This window comes from Schistocerca gregaria, chromosome X (genome assembly GCF_023897955.1).
Source record: "Schistocerca gregaria isolate iqSchGreg1 chromosome X, iqSchGreg1.2, whole genome shotgun sequence".
NCBI lineage: Eukaryota > Metazoa > Arthropoda > Insecta > Orthoptera > Acrididae > Schistocerca > Schistocerca gregaria.
In genome coordinates this window covers 785,749,357-785,765,645 of record NC_064931.1, presented here as the reverse complement: position 1 = coordinate 785,765,645, position 16,289 = coordinate 785,749,357, and the positions used below count along the sequence as shown (strand labels likewise).

General features: G+C 38.5%; 1 protein-coding gene across 1 annotated transcript in view; it reads left to right on the top strand.

The window, feature by feature from the left end:
• The window catches only part of LOC126298539 (uncharacterized), a 305,895-nt gene that overhangs the window by 56,929 nt on the left and 232,677 nt on the right, over window positions 1–16,289 (top strand). The window lies entirely within an intron of this gene.

Sequence of the window (16,289 nt, the reverse complement as noted above, 5' to 3'; positions counted from 1 at the left end):
TAATGCTTGCCCACACTATAATGCCTGGGCCATACCGACGACATTCTGGGTGTTCTGTGGTGTGTAACGTCTTCGCATTTCTCCACACTAGCTGGTGGCCAGAATCACTTTGCTGCAGTAAAGTGGGATTCAATGAAGAACATCACTCTGGGCCATTGTTTCTGACCACAACCAATATGCTCCTTACACCTTCGAATTCTCTCTTGACAATGGCGGGATTGGTATAGGATACATTTATCTTTCTTCCAAGCATAAAAACCAGCCTGATTTAAATGCTGTTAAATGGTTCTGACAGAGACACATTTACCAGTAGTAGTTGCAAGGTCTGCAGCAATCCACCTAGGAACGAGATGTTTGTACCTAATTGACATTAGGGCTACATCCCTCTTGCGGTGTGGTGGTTCATCTGTGACCACTGGCATGCTTTCACATACCATTTCCACCTTCAGCAGCCTTTTCTAATCGTGAGGTAACACAGAAGGTCACACCAATTACTGTGACCACAGTAGTGATATCAAATTGCTCGTACAAGTTCGTAAGTACACAAATGATTTCGTGCAGAAATGTTGCCGTTCCACACAGTATATCATACTAATTCGTTTCACAACAGCTTTCTTCGAGCACCATACTGCATGAACTGTCGAATGCATATAGAGCTTTCAAGCACTGGATTCACTGAACTTAATATGTCCTACATTCTACACCTCCTTTTACTATAATTGGCTGGGTCATTGGTAGCAATAGTCAGTTGTTGGCAGTTGTTCCTCAGTAAGTGTCAGTTTTTCCTTAGCAACTATCAAGCAGTGTATATGCTCTAAAGATACAAGGTGCAAATATTATTCGGAATACAGATCATCTTGAAGCAAAGCAAGCGCTGTATCATGTATAAGATACAGAGGCGAGCGAGTGCACGGGACTTACCCTAGTTCACTGCTAGTAGCGTCACGTCATCGTAACGCGCCTGCATATAGTATTGCACCACATTTAACATAAAAGTAAAAATTAAGATTTGTGTGTAAAACTTTGTTAAAGTATAGTTCTATGTAATAATGTTTCAGGTAACAAATCTTAATGTTATAAAATTAGTAGTTTACGTAAAATTCACGTTTTGAAAGAAAAATAGGAGGCGCTAAATAATGACGCTAGGAAGCCAAAATTTGGTGAGAAGGTGCAGTAAGAAGTCATTAATGAGTGGTGCTGGTTTCCAAAACCATAAAACTAAAATTGACTCCAGAATCCGCGTTTTTCGGAAAAATCAGAGGCGCGAAATAATAGAGCTACAATATTGAAAATTGGTAGGATGCTTCAGTTCACCCTAATAATAATAATGGAAATACCACAATCAGTTACCTCTTCTAGTTTTTTAGTAATTTAGTAAAAACTACTTTTGTGAGTAAAATGTACATAAGCATTATAGATTAAGTACTTTAAATTTTAATGATAAAACAAATTCTTTAAGACCAATGATCAGATAGGACAATTAACAAAGCTACACCAAGTTTTAGTCTTGTAGCATAATTAACAGCTGATACAAGTCTTGATAAAGCTATGGTTCAGAGGTAACAATCTACCGTTAGTTCCATTGTAAAAATTCTAGAGAGTAAAGTTTTAATTTTAGCGGGCTGAGATTTTCTACGTGCTTCTGTACTGCTCAGATGTATGTATACAAAAATTGAGAAGTTTGTAAAGCTATTATTAAATGTGATATTTAAGATTATGTGCCTGAGATAGCGATCATTTGGAGGCTGCAGGCATCTGCATACCAACGGAAAGAACAGATGCTCTCTTGGCGGTACGCGCCGGAGCTATATAAAAAGAGCGGCAGAGGCAGTAGTAAGCTCACTCCGCATTAGACCAACGCCTAGTCCACGCGAGCTTAACATCCGATCGCGCCTCGCCTCGGGTGACGTCATAGCGGGCTGTGACATGCGCGTACTTAGCAATGTAAACGGACATTGAAAATCGCGAGGACTGTACACCGTCCTGGATCGTTTAGACTTCGGTAACAAACTGTTATTGTGCCGTCCGTGTGAAGTATAATTCCGCGTGGCAAGTGGTGACTAACTCCACTTTTAAGGCGAGCATTAATCTTTTTTTTTAACATTATTGCGAACTATTAATAGAGCACCGTTAGTTAGAGTAATGAACTATTCGGGAGGAACTTGCTGTAGAAGTCGCCTCTGAACTATTAAACGATTGGCTGAATTAACAATATTTAATGTCTTTAGCATTTTCAGAAGTTTCGAGTAATTTGTGTGAGCATTTAAGATAATAAAATCTTGTTTGGAACTTTAAATTTTATTGAAGCAGCCCTAATCCCGTGAAGAACTATGGATATTTTTCGTTTAGCTGGGCTGTACAGGAATGTGGCCGTGCAGACTGGGAACTAAGGTCAGTAAGTTTCCCTTCGCTTTCTGACTGGCCACCAAATTAGTTGCCAGTCTCGCGTGATTTAAGGTGGCAATGTTCAACTTTCATTCAACATTAAACAACGACTTCTTCGCCGTCCCACATATGTTGCATCGGCAATAGTCTGTTACGTGAAATGAACATTCAAACAACTCATTCGACAACTTCTTCGCCGCCCCACATATGGTGCTTATCGGCCCGGGAAAACTGAATTAAAAGCAAATAAAAGTGCTCGATGTGTGAAAGCGATTGGTATAAATTAACGAACTCGGTAGGCAATAACAGGACACTGAATTGAACTAGTGTGGGAACAGTGTTACCAGTAAAGGCGGGTGTAGTGTATAACAATAAGTGTCTACCGCTGTACGTTGGTTAGTGACGATGGTGAGGAAGGCGACGATGCTGGTTCGCGGCTGCCGACGGCGCTGAGACTAAAGGAAGACGGTGCGTCATCGCGGAGCTGCGCTGATCTGCGAGACAGCTGCCGGCTGCGCCGAGCGGTCAACGGTGCCTTGCTGCCCCCCCCCCCCCCCCCCCCCCCTGGAGCTATTGCAGTAGGCGATTCCTGTGGCGGTACTCGACGCTACAGCTGCTGCTGCTGCCTTCAATACGTCGCGACGCGTCGCATCACGATTGCTGGTACACCGCGACGACATCATTCGTGGAAATCAAGCATTTAAGTTAAGTCAAAGACTTTTAAAATATTTATTAACTGCTGCTAACAAACTAAAAGATATGGAAAGTAGTGTACATTTCAGAAGGGAACCGGTCTCTGACCAAGAATCCTCAGGATCAGGAATTGAGTTTAATGAGGATGGTTCCATTAATCCCTCAAATATTGAACTAGAACGTAATTTGTCACCAGTAAATTATGACTTTAATTTAAATGAGAGTGCAGGGATGCAATCAATAAGTGAAATAGAAGTCAAAAGGGAGCCAGTAGAGTTGCTAACTTTGTCAGGTAGTGAAACTGAGCTCAATATATCTCCAGCTCAGTCAAGTCAAGAGATACAAAGTATCAAGGTAGAAGCTCCGGATTGGATGCAAATACTGTTTGCCAAACTCGAATCAAACCAAAATAAAATTGAGGCTAAAATTGAAAATAGTAATAAAGAGTTGGAGAATAAAATTGAGGATAGTAATAAAGAACTAAAAGAAGAACTGCAATCAAAATGGAATAGTTTGAATTATAAGATAGATGCTATTCATCATGACATTCAAGTAAAAGTAGGGCAACAGTTAACTAAAATGCATAGTACTTTCAAATGTGAAATAGATCAAATTCAAAAAAATTATCAAGAGGCAGATGAACTTTTGGAAGAGAGGTTGTCCGAAAGATTGAGCAACGAGTCCAAACTTTGCTCTGACAAAGTTAAAGAGGTACAAATTAAAGTAGATACTTGTCAGAAAAACATTGAGAAAGTAAAAGAAACCTGTACCGAAATTCGTGGTGCAGTGGAACAAAGATGTTCTGCCAGGATAGAAGCAGTAGAGTCACAAGTAGAGGAATTAAATACTAACATTGCTAACCTAGAAAATAGAGTAACCTCTGTTAATTCTAGTCATTCTACTGTACAGCATGTGACTTCAGTTGACGCCGCTTTTATAGGGTGTCGACAGTTTTTGCGCTTTGATCCTGATAAGTACATTCACCCTCTTGAATTTTGGAATGACTTTGAGGATGTTCTGCCCAACACTTGGTCAGAAAGAGAAAAAATTTCATTTATAAGAAGTCATTTGTCAGGTGATGCTTTGCGATGGTCAGCGGATGTAATGATCAAATGTAAAACTTTATCTGAATTTAAGTCTGCATTTCTCAACGAATACTGGTCACATAACAAACAAAATGATGTGTTAAGGGAATTCTGGAGTGGTAAGAAGTTTTTCCCAGGACATGAATCAGTAAAGGATTTCGCTAGGAAGTGGGTTTCAAGACTGTCACATTTGACAGAAAAGATGAAGCCAGATATGATCATTATGGGTTTAGAAGGTAAGCTGCCGTGGTACTGGCAGAAGAGGATCATTTCCGCCCCTAGAGATAATATAGACAAATTTATTGAATATCTGGAAAGAGTGGAAAGAGTAGCTGCTGCTGAGGAGCAGGTGCAGCAGAATAACAAATCTTCTAACAATCACGTACAAAATAATGGAAACGTGAACGTTAGAAATATGGAAGTTAGGCACACCAAAACAAACTATCGAAACCAAAGCCGTGGCAGAGGAAGAGGGGGTAGATACTCACCACGCTTTCGTAACAACTACTATGACGAAAGTGGAGAAGTAAATACTATGCCATTAAGACAAGAAGGGAGTCATGATGCTACTATATCTAGTGGTGTCACAGATGAACACAACAGGCCGCGTGTGGGAAACTAAATCCCGTCTATGAGGAAACTGGCGCTCACCAGGCGGTAACAGTAACACAGCCAGTAACGGAAACACAGACAATCAGCCAACATACACAGACAGACAACATGGATGACGAAATAAATACAGATAATACCAGTGATGTGTTAAGCCACTCTCACAAAATAGTGGATAGTATTTTGGATACACTAGAAAAATGGGTCAAGGAAGAACAGGAACTCAAGGTAGATAATGGGGAAGAAATAGATAATGGGTTTGAGTCTGATGGGAATAATGATGAAGTAAACGCTTACATCTTCGATGAAAATGGCAATCTAAAAGCTGAAGTAGAAGTAGCAGAAGTAGAATCAGTACTGCAAAACTTTAGAGAGGAGGAAATGATGAATGAAGGGGGTAGAAGTAGTAACGAGGTGAAAGAATCTAGTAGCTGTGTAAACGTGCCACAAATGGTTGAAGGTGACGACATTCTTATGAACAGCAATATTGCGCAGGGACGCAGTTGCTCAGAGGTAGAGGATAGTTTGGCTGATGTGCAGCAAACAAAAGTAGAAAAAGTCGTCAGATGCTTCGATTTAAAGTTAGTGGACAGATTAGAGAAAGCAGCTAAGATTATAGAGCATGATGAGCCCCAGGATGTAAATGTAAATGTAATTGCAACTGATCAGAATTACTTTAGCTGGAAGAACATAGAACGAGATTTATTAGACGAGGTGTGTGAGCAACCTGTTCAATGTAAAATAACTCACCCTGTTATGAAAGTAAACATATCAGGAGTCACTGTGCGTTGTCTGCTTGACAGTGGCAGTGAAGCAAGTGCTAGTAAACCTCATGCAAATGCCTATCGTTTGGAATATCCAAAGAGTAAGAGAGAACTAGGTCTAAGAAATATTGTGGATCTAAAGGAATTTAAAATTAACAGTAATTAATTACTGTAGGGAGTCTGCCACTCTTTGGCGGATACACGGTTTGGCGTACCGTGCAGTCCCAGCTGGGTGAAACTTTATTTCCTTTTCAAGTTTCATTCCCTTCTTCTGGTCTATCATAACAGGTAAAAATCACATATGTCTTCATGTTGTATATATGCTATTAGGTTTTAAGTATTCTTAGTAAGGATCTACCTAGTGAATGGCAAAACAAAAGTCTGAGTACCAATAAGAGGCAAACATGGCTAAAATAAATAAATTAAAATATTTCATGTAATTGTAAAGGGTTAGAAACTACAACTAAGAGAGACACTTTGCAGTATACGAAGTACGGTATGAATATGAATAATCCATGAGATTATGCAGAAGGTAGTATGTTGCTAGAAATAAGGTTGTCTGAAGGAAAACAGCGTAAGAAGGTAATGCTCATAGAGGCAAGCAATGGCGTTTTAGAATTAAATAAATGGAGATGTGTGGAAGTGGTGTGAGGATCGCACCAAATATATAGAAACAGGACGTCAATAGGCTGACAAAAGGAAAAGGGAGAAAGAAGTGGAGAAATGAAGTATTTTGAATCTGGAAGAAAAGGGAGAAAATGAATAGGTGAAGAAGTGAAGTAAGTAAATTGAAGTAAATGATGTAGGATTAAAGAATAATTCCCTCACGTCTCGTGAAATGGTGAAAAACGCTAAATCTTGCTTGAGGCAAATAAATAGTTAAACAGACAACAGAAACACACAAATATTGGAAAATGCAGAAATTTGGAATCGGTATGCTGAAAATAACTAATTTCTTTAGTAATTCATACAATAAAGCAAAGTGCTGGTCAGCAAATGACTTCTTTGATGAACTAATCCATACGATAATTAAGCCAGAGTACATTAAAACTAAAAGGTTACTCAATTTTCTAAGTTGAAGCAAGATCTTAATATATTAATTTGCTAAAAGAATTTTCACTATTTAGGAACCTAAAAGATTATTTATGAAAGAAGAAAGTAGGAGCTATTGTATCAGATACGACTTAGTGCTAAATGTCTTTCTGACAACTTCACAATTAGTAAAATAGTGCCAGAATATAAACTATAAAATGTACTTTGTCCTACCTTAGATATAAGTTGAAAACAGAAACTTAGACTGTATTGTCTGTTTCTCAGGGACATGCAGGCTGCATGAATGACTGACAACAAGCGGTAGGGAGATTGGAAGTAGAGACGCAAACCACAGTGAATACAATTTCCTCCCACAATTTTGTCAATCAGTGAAATTAAATGAGTGTTACAATAGGACACCCACCACAGTGCCGAGTATTATAGTAAAAGAAAAATGTGAGTGCGTTGCAGTGATAAAAGTCGTGTGTATTTTCTTTTTCAGGAAGAGACTGATTTAAAAAAAAAAAATAACTATTTTGTAACCATTGAAAAATTTATATTTCCATGTAAATGTATGTAAATAATTTGTGAATATCTTCTGTACTAGGTTTTCTATGTGTATATGAATATGGTTATTTTGTGTATGTAGTAATAAGGAATTTCCTAAGAAGAAGCAACTTAAGTTGAAAGAGGTATACTAAAGTAATCCATCGCTTGTTTGTTCTTTTAGAAATTTAATTTTGTTCAAAAAATAGATTTTCACGAAAATTAAAAAGGGGGTGATGAAGCAAAGCAAGCGCTGTATCATGTATAAGATACAGAGGCGAGCGAGTGCACGGGACTTACCCTAGTTCACTGCTAGTAGCGTCACGTCATCGTAACGCGCCTGCATATAGTATTGCACCACATTTAACATAAAAGTAAAAATTAAGATTTGTGTGTAAAACTTTGTTAAAGTATAGTTCTATGTAATAATGTTTCAGGTAACAAATCTTAATGTTATAAAATTAGTAGTTTACGTAAAATTCACGTTTTGAAAGAAAAATAGGAGGCGCTAAATAATGACGCTAGGAAGCCAAAATTTGGTGAGAAGGTGCAGTAAGAAGTCATTAATGAGTGGTGCTGGTTTCCAAAACCATAAAACTAAAATTGACTCCAGAATCCGCGTTTTTCAGAAAAATCAGAGGCGCGAAATAATAGAGCTACAATATTGAAAATTGGTAGGATGCTTCAGTTCACCCTAATAATAATAATGGAAATACCACAATCAGTTACCTCTTCTAGTTTTTTAGTAATTTAGTAAAAACTACTTTTGTGAGTAAAATGTACATAAGCATTATAGATTAAGTACTTTAAATTTTAATGATAAAACAAATTCTTTAAGACCAATGATCAGATAGGACAATTAACAAAGCTACACCAAGTTTTAGTCTTGTAGCATAATTAACAGCTGATACAAGTCTTGATAAAGCTATGGTTCAGAGGTAACAATCTACCGTTAGTTCCATTGTAAAAATTCTAGAGAGTAAAGTTTTAATTTTAGCGGGCTGAGATTTTCTACGTGCTTCTGTACTGCTCAGATGTATGTATACAAAAATTGAGAAGTTTGTAAAGCTATTATTAAATGTGATATTTAAGATTATGTGCCTGAGATAGCGATCATTTGGAGGCTGCAGGCATCTGCATACCAACGGAAAGAACAGATGCTCTCTTGGCGGTACGCGCCGGAGCTATATAAAAAGAGCGGCAGAGGCAGTAGTAAGCTCACTCCGCATTAGACCAACGCCTAGTCCACGCGAGCTTAACATCCGATCGCGCCTCGCCTCGGGTGACGTCATAGCGGGCTGTGACATGCGCGTACTTAGCAATGTAAACGGACATTGAAAATCGCGAGGACTGTACACCGTCCTGGATCGTTTAGACTTCGGTAACAAACTGTTATTGTGCCGTCCGTGTGAAGTATAATTCCGCGTGGCAAGTGGTGACTAACTCCACTTTTAAGGCGAGCATTAATCTTTTTTTTTAACATTATTGCGAACTATTAATAGAGCACCGTTAGTTAGAGTAATGAACTATTCGGGAGGAACTTGCTGTAGAAGTCGCCTCTGAACTATTAAACGATTGGCTGAATTAACAATATTTAATGTCTTTAGCATTTTCAGAAGTTTCGAGTAATTTGTGTGAGCATTTAAGATAATAAAATCTTGTTTGGAACTTTAAATTTTATTGAAGCAGCCCTAATCCCGTGAAGAACTATGGATATTTTTCGTTTAGCTGGGCTGTACAGGAATGTGGCCGTGCAGACTGGGAACTAAGGTCAGTAAGTTTCCCTTCGCTTTCTGACTGGCCACCAAATTAGTTGCCAGTCTCGCGTGATTTAAGGTGGCAATGTTCAACTTTCATTCAACATTAAACAACGACTTCTTCGCCGTCCCACATATGTTGCATCGGCAATAGTCTGTTACGTGAAATGAACATTCAAACAACTCATTCGACAACTTCTTCGCCGCCCCACAATCTCTAGGTATCAAAGCTAAGATTGAGGATTTATGTATGTAACAGATGGGTATAACAGTGTTCAATGGAATGACTTTATCCTGCTATAAACACACTCTTAACTCAGTTACACTGTTTTCTAATGTGTCAGTTTTCTCACTAGGGCATCCATCTGTTACATACATAAAGTACATTTTGGGTCTAAACTTTGATAGCTGGAGTCGATCCATTGTTCAATCATTAATTCTATCTTGTATTGCTGCTTTTCTTCCTTTTCCAGAGTTACACTTCCAGCATATTTGCTTTGAAAATTTCGACTCTGTTATGCAGAATATGTAATATAGGAGCAGAAATACATTGTATTAAATTTCTATTAACTGTACTTATCTAATTCCTTGTGGCTTCATGCCTAAGGAATGCTTCTGTTGATGCTTCCCTGAAATTAAAGGTTTTTCTTTGATATGAACAAGGCATTTTAATATAACATTCAACAACTAAAATTTAGAAATTGTGATTTGTATAAAGTGTCAGTTTTTTTACATTCATGCATGTAGAAATAAAGTAAAAAAGCATTTAGTTTCTTAAATTGATAAAAATATTAGTACTAAGTAAAATGAGTGCCATTAATTTTATGGCTGTATTACTGTGAGAACATATCTTTCTTAGAAAAATAACAAATAAGCTTAAAAAGAGTTTTGATGTGTACTCTGATCCAACTAAAAATCTTTTCACTACTAGTCTAGTGCTTTAATCTTACACCAATGTGTTACACAGACAACTTCATTTTGTTTAATCTTTTCACAGTACACACTAACTGTAATGCCAACTTAGACTGCAGATGTGGCTGATCTGCTGAACTGCATAAGAAAGAGAAACATGAAAAACGTAAATGTATTCAGCATAGCGAGTGGTGACAACTCTGTGTTGCATAGCTGCATAACATTACTATGCAAATTACATTTCCTCCACATAGTTTTCTTGATTTTGAAACATCACAATAACTATGACCAGTGAAGCCAAGATATGTCTTGGAATAGTAACATGTAACACAAGGAATCAAATTTTGAAACAATTTATTTATGATTACTTAACAAAGATTGAGAATCTGACACTCTTCTTTTCAGTATTTTCGTGCAGAAAGCTAAAGTTTACAAAAGTACTAACTTCGGCAGTAGATACAGCTTAAATTTATTTGAATAAAAATATTTTTATAGTTGCACAACAGATGCAAAAATCACTACTTTTCTGTGGCTCCCTTGTCTCCCCTTCCTTTCCCTCCCATCTTTGTGGCCTACCTCCGGGCCCTCTCCCAAACCCTGTGCACCACATCATATGGCTAAGCTCTGCAGCCCAGACATCAGTGTGAGCATGTTGATCCCAACAAGCAGCTGTGATTGGCTGACACCAGCCCCTGCCACTCGAGTCACTGAAATGTCAATCACAAAGTAATGTTAATCCATGTATAACACTGTTGTTCCTCTCTAAAATATTAGAAGACTGAGACATTTCCCCAAGTTGCCATCATACTTTCTGCTGATGATCATCCTGAATTAGTGCGGAACAGTAATTCATCACTAATCAAAATGTAGTGCTATTCATCAGCAGCCATGGCTGGTCATGGCACCACTCTAAATGTAGCCATTTGCATTGTGGTGTTAATGACAACTTACAGAAAGGATGGTAATTCCCTATTATGGCTGTTGATACTCTCTGGCCAATGGTGTGGGATGATGCAGAATGTTGCACTGAGTTCTTCTCAGATGGCAGGTACAGATGTGAAGTTGTTACAAAATGTCTGCTAGTGACTGGGTATGTGCGGATGGATATGTGTGTGTGTGTGCGAGTGTATACCTGTCCTTTTTTCCTTCTAAGGTAAGTCTTTGTGCTCCCAGGATTGGAATGACTCCTTACCCTCTCCCTTAAAACCCACATCCTTTCGTGTTTCCCTCTCCTTCCCTCTTTCCTCATGAAGCAACCGTTGGTTGCGAAAGCTTGAATTTTGTGTGTATGTTTGTGTATCTATCAACATGCCATCACTTTCGTGTGGTAAGTCACATCATCGTTGTTTTTAGATATATTTTTCCCACGTGGAATGTTTCCCTCTATTATATTCAATATATCTTCTGTTACCTAAGGATTTCTACTAGCTCTCTTTTTACTTACTGGATCCTTTGATGCCTTCACTATTTCATCTATCAAAGCTATCCATTCTTCTTCTGCTGTATTTCTTTCCCTTGTTCTGTCAATCGTTACCTGATGCTCTCTCTGAAACTCTCTACAACCTCTGGTTCTTTCAGTTTATCCAGGTCCCATATCCTTAAATTCCTACCTCTTTGCAGTTTTTTCAGTTTTAATTTACAGTTCATAACCAATAAACTGTGGTCAGAATCCACATCTGCCCCATGGAAATGTCATACTATTTAAATCCTGGTTCCTAAATCTCTGTGTTATCAGTACATAATCTATCTGAAACCTTCCAGTGTCTCATGGCCTTTTTCACATATACAACTTTCTGTTATGTCTCTAACCAAGTGACAGCTATGATTAAGTAATGCCCTGTGCAAAATTCTACCAGGTGGCTTCCTCTTTCATTCCTTACTGCCAGTCCATATTAACCTACAATTTTGCCTTCTCTTCCTTTTCCTACTATCGAATTCCAGCGCCCTATGACTATTAAATTTTCATCTCCCTTCACTATCTGAATAATTTCTCTTATCAGATCATACAGTTCTTCAATCTCTTCATCATCTGTGGAGCTAGCTTGTATATAAACTTTTACTACTGTGGTAGGCATGGGCTTCATGTCTATCTTGGCAACAATAATGCATTCACTATATCATTTGTAGCATCTTACCTGCACTCCTATTTCCTTATTCATTATTAAACCTACTCCTGCATTACCCCAATTTGATTTTGTGTTTATAACCCTGTATTCACCTGACCAGAAGTCTTGTTCCTCCTGCCACCAAACTTCACTAATTCCCATTATGTCCAACTTTAACCTATCCATTCCCCTTTTTAAATTTTCTAACCTGCCTGTCCAATTAAGGGATCTGACATTCCACACACTGGTCCATAGAAGATCCTTATTATGTGGAGAAAGGTCATCCACATAATGACAAGGCGAAAGAGGCGTACCACCTGTAGACCAAAATTCAAATAACTGAACATCCTATCAGTTCTGATTGCTTACTGCTGAATTGTTACATAATGATACCCTGATCTGAATTACTTGTAGTGAGATTCTTCCTCTCCAGCACATACAGAGCCCTTTTCTCACCAATTTTCGGAGGGGGGAGGGGAGAGGTGTTGGTGGGGAGAGGTGAGGGATTTCCCAGAGGATTAGGTGTAATTAATTTATCGGTTTAATTACTTAGTCAATTAATTTGATATCTAAGGTATGCTTGTATCGGCATGGGGTTTTTCCTGTAGGCGTGTGGAAGAGGAAGTGGGGTGAGGGGGTGGGGGTTCTGAAAAGGTCAAATTATCCCCAATGATCATAAACCAATCAACAGAACAATAGGTTGAATAGAGGTGTCATAATTCAACCAAGTTTTCCCCTGAATGTATGCAACCAACACTAACAAAAAGCCTCAGCAAAGGCTTTGCCCCTTTACTTTTGTCGCCCATATGCTGCAATTCTGTGTACTGATGTGTCCTTGGAGATGGAAATACGCTTCATCTGTCTGTCCAATATTCCATGGCTATTCATTATCCATTTCCATGTGAGCAAGAAATTCTAGAGCAAACATTTGTCTGATTGGCAGGTCAGCATGAAGCAGCTCTTGAAACTACATAATTTTGTATGGATAGCAACACAGGATGTTATATAGAATTGTATGAACTGTGCTCACAGTTATTTCCAAAAGTTCAAGCAACTCCTGGTGCACTGCATGTATGTGCAGCTCCACTCAACCCCCAACCCCCTACCCAAATGCTGTGGCCATGTCTTCTAATGATGTCTAATCATTTTTTTCCTCATTCTGAGACATTGCACTTGAAAAGAAACCTGTCTTTTCGAACTTCATTATCATTTTCTCCAGACCCTTTGCAGACATTGGTCCAACGCCTTTTTTCATAGTCACCAGCAGCACTCAATCCTGCATTGATACAGTCAACGTGAAGCACCTCAGACACAAGCACAGGAACAGCCATGTATTTTGCATCTTTTATTTAGCGTATTCTGCCGCTTACAGTGTCATATAGTGGTGCTCCAAATCTGTTAACAACTGTCTGCAAATAACATTCAGAGTTGGGTGGATTCAGAACCGGTTTATCGGTAGTGAGAGCACTTGAAAACATTGTTTTCATTTTTATTTTTATCGTTGGAATCCAGGTTGTCCGAAAACATACTGGGTGTGGATTTCAAGAAGGCACTTTACTCTGTCAGACACATAATTCTGCTACAAAATCTACTGCTATGGTTTTAGAGACTCAGAGATGTCTTTAATGAGATCATACCTAAGTGAGAGAAACAAATTTTGCAGTCTAACAATATCAGATCAAATATTTCGAAGGCACATGGTTTGTGCCGGCTGGTTCTGTATTTCGACATTTACTCTTCGAATTGTATATAGATGATTTTCCTAAAAGTTATAATTCGCATGTCCACACTCTATGGAGATTATAGATTACAGTACAGGTATTCCAGCTGTGCAAATCGTAGGAAAACTGAAGTATCATAGTAGGTATCGTCTCAGAGTGCTATTTTGAAGTCATTGAACTGTGTGTTAAAATTTAAATATTTTTTAAATTGATCTGTTACTGATGATAACAATGACTTTGCTCCTGCTAAATTTCTTGGTATTCGTCTCTCTAAAACGGTAAAGATGAAACCTGCTATTCCTATCATGAACTACAGTAAAGTTAAAAATATTCATCATTTGTTAATTTGACGAGATTCAGTACATCCTCTGTACTGAAAATTAGTTTTGCTTCCGCATGTTGAGAGAATATCTTTCGATTAAAAATATTTATTATGTTTGGATCTTAGTGAAATAAATTTATTCACACAGATTAATTGTGCACAAAGATAAGGCAGTTTTATTTCACATAATCTATTCATGATCTACCGTTACATTTCGTGGCAAATCGGAAAATTTCAACAATGGGACTAGAAGCTGTTGCAATGTAGTACTTAAAAATATACGCCAACTGCTTTTCCGTCTTAGCTTTGATCCTAGTAATTGATCCCTTCGACCTTCCCTAATACCAAACGTTTATGCATGTTCGGACAACTTGGACACACTCTCTTTATCCTTACACCAATATATTATAATGAAGTATGTTCTTGTTGCTGTTACGGTTGATCCACACGGTAGCTCCCGAGCTATCGTATTGTTAACTTATGTGCATGGGCTTTAAGATAGGATGCTTCAGATATATCATGTATCTTGTTTGGTGATGAAGCCACATTTATGAATCATGACCAGGTAAACCGCTGAAACATCCACTGTTGGTCTGCTGACAATCCACGTTGGCTTCGTCCGGTGGAACGTCAGCGTCCATGGAGTGTAGGCTTGTGGTGTGGGATAGTGAACCATTAGAACTCTCTTCATAGACACCACAGTGAACGTGCAGAAGTATTGCAGCCTCCCAACAGACTTTCTTCCACGAATGCTATAAGACGTTCCTCTGCAGACTAGTTGCTACCTGTGGTACAAATATGATGGCTATCCAGCCGATACTGCACGAAATGCTACAGCATTTCTTCTCGAATTGTTTACAAGTCATTGGACTGGATGCAGCACACCTGTATCTTGGTCGACCCATTCCCCGGATATAACGCCTGTAGACTTTTTCTATGGCGAAAGCTGGAAAATGCTGTCTTCAATGACATACCAATTACACATGATGATATGCAAGACGTGTTACTGCAACCTACTTGAACATCTTCACTGAAATGCTAGCAGCAGACGTTCCATAGCCAGACTCTAAACACGTATTGTTGTTGCCGGTAGTCATTTTGAACACAGTCTATCACGATCAGTTGTCTCGTTGCTGGTCAGAATCCACATAACTTGTGTATGCACTTGTGTGCTACCATAGATATTGCACAAGTGTCAATGTGGGAACTTTTCAAAATGGGATATCTCGTAAACGACTCGCACTAAATCCTAAAACACAAACCACCGACAATCTAATTTACCCTACTTTTAGTTAGTTAATAGTAGGAGGCATTGTTCCATTTCAAAAAGGGTATGTTTGCACAAAAAATACAATTTCTAATTATTATTACAATTTATTGATTGGCTTACCATGCGAGTCATGATTCCCAATCCATTCTGTGAAAACCACACATGAATAGCACTTTCCATATCAGCAATATCGGCGGTGCTACGCTATTCACCCTGTATATCGAACTTGCGACTCGATGACTTATCACACTACTCTGGTGGCGCGAATGATAATAAATGATTTTGCTTAGGCAAGGTAACATAGTTTATCATGTGAATAGCAATGTGTGAAAGCGTTGCAGTTTCGACTACCGATCGTCTCACATGGTCAATCTAATGCTTCAGTTATGTATCCAGAAGATCATCATTTGAGTTTCTTGTTGGATAACAGATCATACGCTACAAGTGACAGCTTCTGATAAGCAACCGTCCACGAACACCTTGTACGACTACTACGATTTCTACCGAGAAGTCTGTTACGTCCTAATCACGAACTAGAGTGTTTTCCAGACGGTGGACAAAACAAGGTTGTCGAAACAGACGAATCACATATAGCTACTAGGAAATACCACAGGCCGATCGTTGAAAAATGATGCTGAACCTGTTTTGGGATTTGGCGGCGTTTAAAGAAAATCGCTGAAATGCTTTATAAGTCGAATTCATTCAAGGAGGAAGAGAACATTAGTCTCTGATACAGCATTTTAAACTGCCGGGCACGAAAGCGATAACAGAAAGCTTTAATTCATACAACACCATAAAGAAAGAAGGATTTCAACATGAATTTTTGAATCATTGTGTTGAATTTGAGTCATACGACGATCCGTCTGTTCACACACATCACATCGAACGCTTGTGGAAATCTGTGAAATCGTCGATAAAAAGAAACAGGAATCCTGTATTTCCACAACTTGAGATTGCGGGGAAACTTGTATCCTCTTGTTACTCTCCAAATATTTCTGACTGACATGGCGAGAGTGTACCCGAAAAGGAATACTGCGTGAAGAAGACGTGGCTTACGAGTAATGTAAGTAAAGTTACTGCTTTCATTT